Here is an 8,028-nt window from a genome sequence, read left to right on the forward strand (position 1 = left end):
TGTTGTTTAGCAGGCCTGGGCTGGATTTGAACCCACTAGTCTCAGTGTATGTGGCCAATGCTGTAACCACTGTGCTACAGGCGCCGAATCCCCCTATAATTTTATTTTATTTTTTTTAGAGACAGAATCTCACTCTGTCACCTGGGTAGTGTGCTGTGGCGTCATAGCTCACAGCAACCTCAAACTGCTGGGACAAGCAATCCTCTTGCCTCAGCCTCCCAAGTAGCTGGGGCCATAGATGCCCACCCCAACAGGGGGCTATTTTTAGAGAAGGAGCCTTGCTCTTGTTCAGGCTGATCTCCAACTCCTGAGCTCAGGGAATCCACCAACATCGGCCTCCCAGAGTGCTGGGATTACAGGTGTGAACCACTGCATAGCCTGTTTCCTCTATAGCCCCCTTCCTATGAGTTAACCACTGAGGCCACCCCAGTTGAGCAGGCACAAAGGGGGAACTGTACAGGGGAAGGTGGGAGAAGTTGATGGTGTGGTGAGGGAGGACCCATGCCAGTGAGATGGTCCAGCTTGAAGGGTGACGCAGACATTTTGGCCCACAGCCCAACATGCTGCTGTCAGACTGGACTGGCGTAGGGTCCTGCCCTGCCCTACTTGGTACATTCGGCAGAATCCCATGAGCAATACATTGCTCTGACCAGCTGTTGAAAATACCACCCCCTACCAATATTGTTCTGGTAAGTGAAGCTATATTTCAGCCATCTTTATTAACGGCCCATCAGTGGCACTCACTCACTGCAGACTCCTGCAGAGACCCGACAGGATGCTGGTTTAGGGCTAGCCACAGCATCTCCTCTTCTCTCCCTGCAAGACAGCATTAGGGGATGGGAGAGAAGGGAGAGTGACTTCATTGGGGGGGGGATAACCTTAAATCTACCCTGATCTGTGATAGCAGGTCTTTCATAAATATTGACACTCTTTAGATCAAATGTGCCATGACACATGTTGGGAATCACTGCCTTTGAACAGTAGCTCTGAAATCAGACTATGCACCGGAGGTTTCCTAGGGACCTGTTTAAAAAATACAGGTTGCAGGGTTCCAGCTCTGAGGATCCTAACTCAGTAGTCCTAGACAGGAGCCTGAGTAGAGATACCTTCTCCCGTGTGTGTGTGTGTGTGTGTGTGTGTGTGTGTGTACACATACATATTTAAATTTCTTCAGTTAAAGGCGCTGGGTGTGGTGGCTCATGCCTGTAATCCTAGCACTCTGGGAGGCCCAGGAAGGTGGATTGACTTAGCTCATGAATTCGAGACCAGCCTGAGCCAGAGGGAGACCCCTGTCTCTTAAAATAGCCGGGCGTTATGGTGGGTGACCTTCTCAAACAAGGGTAAGGAATATCCCCTGTGAATTTGGATACAAAATCTTAGTGCTGCAAGTGCCCTTGAAAGGATCTAATCCCCAGTCTCTAGCAAGGGCAGGGATGGGCAGAACACCCTGGAAAGGATAAGGTTAACAAACCACATTCCCTGTGGCCCCCATTATGGTCATTGAATTGATTCCAATCATCCTGCAAACCTTCCTTAGAACATGAAGGGAATTGTGTTCTATCTAAAGAATTGTGAGGAACATCCTGATGGGCACTATGAGTTAGGAAGCCTGGTGGAGCTGGTCACTGTCACTCCATTGTGAATGCTATGGTGGTACAAATGTGAATCCATGTAAAATACCCCATTCTCTTAAACTGACCACAGTACGGCTGTCTTGATAATAGCAATTCACAAAACCAAGCATATGTTTGGGCTGTCTTAAGAATTCATTCTATAACCTTTTGATTTGGGTACTCTGATTTCCCTTTTTTTTTTTTTTTTTGAGAGAGTCTCGCTTGGTCCCCCTTGATAGAGTGCTGTGATGTCACAGTTCACAGCAACCTCAAACTCTTGGGCTTAAGTGATTCTCTTGCTTCAGCCTCCCAAGTAGCTGGGACTACAGGTGCTGGACACAATGCCCGGCTGTTTTGTTGCAGTTGTCTTTGTTGTTTAGCAGACCCAGGCCGGGTTCAAACTCACCACCCTGGGTGTATGTGGCCAGTGCCCTACCCACTGAGCTGCATACAGATGCTACCTGATTTCCCATTTTCTCGATGAGGAAATTGAGGTACTGAGAGGTTCTCTTGCCAGGTTACCAAGCTTGCTAAGTCCAGATGGCCTGGCTCTCAGAAATAGCCTCAGCTGACTGCTCCACACCACAGCTCACAGAACTTCAGGGAGGACTCTCTTTGCATCTCAAAAAAAGGGACAGATTTTATTCTAACCAAATTTGGACAAAGGTAAAAATGAGAGTTTCAATCATTTTGGATTTGTGTATAATGATTTTAAAATTTGCAACCTTCCCATTCATTCAACATCCATGAAAGAAGCTGCTTTTACGATGGTTATGGAAATTGGGCGGCTTTCTAAATACTGTTTTAAAGAGTATTTAAAGGAGGCTAATTCTTTTCATCTGATAGCATTAGTTTAAGTCCCCCAAATTCAACTCCTGTTATAATTGCTTGATATAATATTTAAATATTAGAAATCGGGAACAGTCTTGCACTGACAATTTTACTGAGCCTTGCAGTTTTAACACATATTGTCTCGGGTGCAGAGATGCATTCACCAGTATTATTTCCTGCCGTTGCTATATATGCATATTTTTTCTATTTGTGCCTCTTTCATACTCATTCTATTCTTCGAGATTGTCTTTATGAAGATACATCTGTTTAGCTTTGGTGATTAGCAGAAACATTAGCAGACCTACTGTTTCAGGGCATAAATAATTAATGGATGCTCCTCATTAATTTCTTCTGAGACTGACTCTTGTTAGAATACAGTTAGATATATTTCTTGAATTAAGAACAGATATGAGGAGCAGGGACTTTCTGTCTATTTTAAAAATAGGCCATTTACTTTTGAGGGCAAATGATGACATTTGAGTCCCTGGCAAGAAAAGAAAAGAAAAGCTATTTTACTGAAATGCAACACATGTCTTTTGTTTGCTAAGGGCCTTATGTCACAAGGTGCCTGTTCTATGATCTGTTTCTCTAATTCTGTACACAAAGCTGCCTTTTAACTAAATAGATCTAAAACACAAGCATCCCTCCAATTTCTGCAATGAAAGGAGTCCCTTTCATTGCCTGCTGGGGGTCTCCTCGGACTTGATGTGTGTACAGTGGAACCTTTACCCTGGTTTAGTTTTTAGTTCCCACCCTCGCTATTTATTAATGTACATCCCTTTTAAATAATCTGTTCCAATTAATGGTTGGACGATAAAAATATAGGTTCTGAGGCAAATAGCCCAGTGAAATACTTCCCTGAGGGCTTTAGCATAATTAATAGTTAGGTTTCCTTCTAGGAAAAAAAAGCAAATGCACATCTGTTTACCCTGTTCTGACACCCAGAGTAGGCAAAGCTTTCTTCCCCAAGAGCAACACAATGTCCTCTTGCTCTTCCCAAGGAGCTCAAGAAAGTATTTAGCCTAGCTCCAAATTGGGCTACATTTCACCAAATTAAATTTGTGGTTGGTTCAAAAACAAAACAACAAAGCAAACTAGTAGAATTTGTTACACAGAAGTGGCGCCTCCAATATAGCACCAAAGTAACTCCCATGTGGCTGGGCTTGAACTCTAGGCCATGGCAAGCATTGCAAGAAAGAGGAGCTGTATTTCTTAAATGTTTTCTTAAGCATGCAGCCCCTAAAGATTTATCTCAAGGTAATAATGTCAGGTAATAATGAGAAATGTTGGTGTCAACCTGAAACACCAGCGATAGCAAATGGATTAAATAAATGACAGGTAGCTCGGCCCATTGCTCAGTGGTTAGGGCGCTGGCCACATGCACCAAGGCCTGGTGGTTTGAACCCAGCTGGGCCTGCTAAACAAATAAAAACAAACAAACAAGTAAAAAAAATAGCTGGACCTTGTGGTGGGCACCTGTAGTCCCAGCTACTTGGGAGGCTGAGATAAAAGAATCATTGAGCCCAAGAGTTTGATGTTGCTGTGAGCTGTGACACCACAGCACTGTAACAAGGGCAACAAAGTGAGACTCTGTCTCAGTAAAAAAATAAAAATAAATAAATTATAGGAGGGTAATACAATTAAATAGACTCCACCCATTATAAACAATATTGTCATATCAAAATAGCTAACTTTTTGAAGACATGTCAGGCATAGTACTAAATGTTAAATAATAGTTTTACAGAATGTTTTTTAAAAAGTCTCATTTAGTTTTATCATTATCTTTAAGGTTACGTGTTATTGTGCCCATTTTACAGATAAGAAAATTAAAGCACAGAGAGATTAAGTGACTTGTCCTGTCTGCCATTTCTGTCACACAGTGAAGAATGGCAGAACTGGACAATGAATCCAGATCATGTACAATTTTTACAATTTTAAAAATTGTCCAAATGGATTGTTAAAGGAGAAAAGAGCATATGAAACTGATTATCCTTGTTGTAAACTGATTAAAACAAGCTCTTGTTTTAATTTGTAAAATGATAGCTTTTCTTTTATTATTATAATGATAATGTATCACCTTTGTATTTTCACAATTGGAAAAAATTACTTTTATATTTGAGATAAAACATGTTGGATTCTATTTGACATAAAACATATCTATTTATAGGTCTATATTACAGCGTCTATTTAGGGTCCATTCAATGATGTCAAGATGACATCCTTCCCTGAGACTGTGAGCTGCGACACCATGGCACCCTACCGTGGTCTAAATTCAGTAAAAAGCAGGCAGCTTGTAAAAAGAACTCTAGGAAAAAATATAAAGCCTATGTTTGTTGTTTTTCTTGCTTCTGTTATAATTTAGAATTGACACATAGATGCATAAAGAAAAAAACCAGGCAATGACTCTTAACATGTCTAACCAACTGCAATGTTCCCTGCAGGCTGCAGCTGAGAGCCCGCACGGCAAGAGTTAGAGGAAGGTATACAGTGGGAAAAGTGCACACCAGTGCGCTCACAACTCAATCTCAATATTGTTTTTTTAAATAAATGGAGTCATAAAGTTGTATTGAAGTGAATATACATTATTAGTATCGCTTACCATGTTTATGATCCACTCCACATCAAAGTGACATAAAAAGCAGAGTTAGTACCAATTAATATCCAATTGCTCATCAAACTTTAATTTGTATTTGCTTTCCCCTGATTGATACATCTTTTATAACTGAAAGGCTCCATCTCTTTATAACATATGCTATCATTCAAGGCCACTTATTTTAATCACTCTGCAAACCAGCATGAAATTGTCTAATAATTCACCCAGGTTTTGTCACAAGTGCCTGAAGTTACAGCAGTCTTTTAAAAGGAGCAGTGGTCTTTTGGAATTATTAAAACAGCAGATCAGACCCTTGGCTAGGAAGCAATCTTTTGGATTGATTAATAAAATGCTGGTTTTTCAGAGGCACAAAGTTTATTTCTTTTTGCACCCACTGGTTTGGATTTTGGTAATAGAGCCGCAGAATAGAATTAATAGCTGCAGGGCTATTGAAACAGGTTTTGGGAGAAGGTTGAAGCTCAGAAGTGTTGCCTGTCAGCTCAGCCCTACAATTGCCATTTGTAATAGTTACTCATCCACAGTCAGTGCTAATATGGATTAGACATAAGGTAAAACAAACAAATACGTTCACATGAATGAAAGTACTGATATCTTTCATGTCCTTCTTTATTAGGCCTTGCACAGATGGTGAAATCAGAATCATCCAAGGGTTTTTATCTTGTTAGGCTGTTGCAACAGCTTAAAAGTCCTTTGGGGAACCAGAGAGAATTCTCAGCACACAGCGAATGACCCATAAGACCCTGGGGCTTGCTCCTCCACCAGAGTGAAAACAAACCTTCTCAGAGGTCTAGACCACTTCTCTGTTTTAAAGTCTCCTAATATATTAAAAAAAATTTTCGAAATACAAAAATGGAGCTATGAAGTTGGCATATTTAGGATCTTCACATTAAATAATGTAAATGCTCTCAGCACTCAAAGAAGAGGAAGATGAGAGGGAAGAAAGGAGAGAAGGGAAAAGAGAAGAACTACAAGGACACTAAGTACAACCTCGTTTAGAAATCTCGAAGGTCGAATGCCCTGGCCCGAAAGAGTCAGCTGGTCTGCTTCTGTGCTCGGTCCCAAGCAATCCTCTCATGAAAGCATAGAAACTGGGTGAATGTCTGCATTCAGTGTGGGTGGCAGCGTGAGGGTAGTGTCTGGCCCTTTGAATGTTTTTTCTTTTTTGAGACAGAGTGTCATTTTGTTGCCCTGAGTACAGTGCTGTGGGGTCATAGCTCACAGCAACCTCAAACTCTTGGGCTCAAGTGATCCCCTTGACTCAGCCTCCCCAGTAGCTGGGACTACAGGTGCCTTCCACAATGCCCAGATATTTTTAGAGGTGTGGTCTCGCTCTTGCTCAGGCTGGTCTCGAACTCCTGAGCTCAGGTGCTCCACCCACCTTGGCCTCTCAGAGTGTTAGGATTACAGGTGTGAACCACCCCGCCCGGCCCTCCTTTTAACTTTTAAATTTTTTTTGGAGGTAAGATCTCTCTCTGTTGTCCAGGCTGGAGTGCATTGGTGTTAACATAGCTCATGCAATCTCCAAATCCTGGGCTCCTCCTGCCATAGTTTCCTGAGTAGCTGGAACTACAGGTGCATGCCACTATTTGGCTAATTTTAAAAATTTTTATAAGGATCTGGCTATGTCGGCCAGGTTGATCTGGAACTCTTGGCGTCAAGCAGTCCCCCCACTCAGGCTTCCCAAAGTGCTGGAATTACAGGAATGAGCTGCCACACCCGGCCCTTTGAATATAAAAGTGCGTTTTCTTCGCCAGGTGAAGGAGGGTTTGGGTGATGGTTACCATCCCAACGCTCCTTTTACTCTCACATCCCACAGGTGGGCACTGGGTGAGAGTATCTTGCGGTGTGCAAACCAAGCCTGGGCAACCATGATGCTGAGCTTCATGAACCAATGTTACGGCAGGGAGAACACGTGTCCTGGAGGCCCTTCAATAGCCGGGCTCAGTGCCCGTAGCACAGTGGCTCCATACCTTCCTAGAAATACAACCCTGCCTTGTCACCAAACTTCTGAGCCTCAGTATTCTTAGCGAGAAATGAAGGATAATAATGATACTCGCTCCCCTGTAGGATTATTATGAGGATTAAATGAGATCACCCTCTCAAAGCGCTAGGCACAGTGCCTGGTATAACACAAATGTTCCATAAATACAACTAGGTATTATTACAAAACAATTATTGGCTGAGCTCAAGACTAGAGAGTCAGGAATGTGGGAGGGTGGAGAGCTGCCTTCTGCTACCTACCAGGACAGCTACGTGTGGCAACAAGAAGTATTATGTTATCAAGGAAAACCTAAAAAAGCTAGCACTTACTTTACATTTAAAAGTCTGAAATATTGCCTTGGCACCCGTAGGTCAGTGGTTAAGGCACCAGCCACATACACCTGGGCTGGCAGGTTCGAATCCAGCCTGGGCCAGCTAAATAACAGTGACAAATACAACAAAAAAATAGCTGGGCTCAGTGCCTGTAGCACAGTGGTTACAGTGCCAGCCGCATACACCGAGAGTGGTGGGTTTGAACCTGGCCCTGGCCAGCTAAACAACAATGACTGCAACAACAACAACAAAAAAATGAGGTGGGCACTTAATAGTCCCAGCTACTTGGGAGGCTGAGGCAAAAGACTCACTTAAACCCAAGAGTTTGAGGTTGCTGTGATCTGTGACACCACAGCACTCTATCAAGGGTGACAGAGCTGTGACGCCATGGCACTCTACTGAGGGTGACTCTGTCTCAAAAAAAAAAAAAAATAGCTGGTCACTCTGGCAGGTGCCTGTCGTCCCAGCTGCTTGGGAGGCTGAGGCAAGAGAATCGCTTAACCCCAAGAGTTTGAGGTTGCTGTGAGCTGTGGCACCAAGGGACTCTACCCAGAGTGACAGCTTGAGACTCTTTTTCAAAGAAAAAAAAGAAGAAAAGAACATAACAGATACTAAAGACACCCACCCTCAACTTAAGAAACGAAACACTACAAACAA

The sequence above is a fragment of the Nycticebus coucang genome, chromosome 17 (genome assembly GCF_027406575.1).
Source record: "Nycticebus coucang isolate mNycCou1 chromosome 17, mNycCou1.pri, whole genome shotgun sequence".
Taxonomy (NCBI): domain Eukaryota; kingdom Metazoa; phylum Chordata; class Mammalia; order Primates; family Lorisidae; genus Nycticebus; species Nycticebus coucang.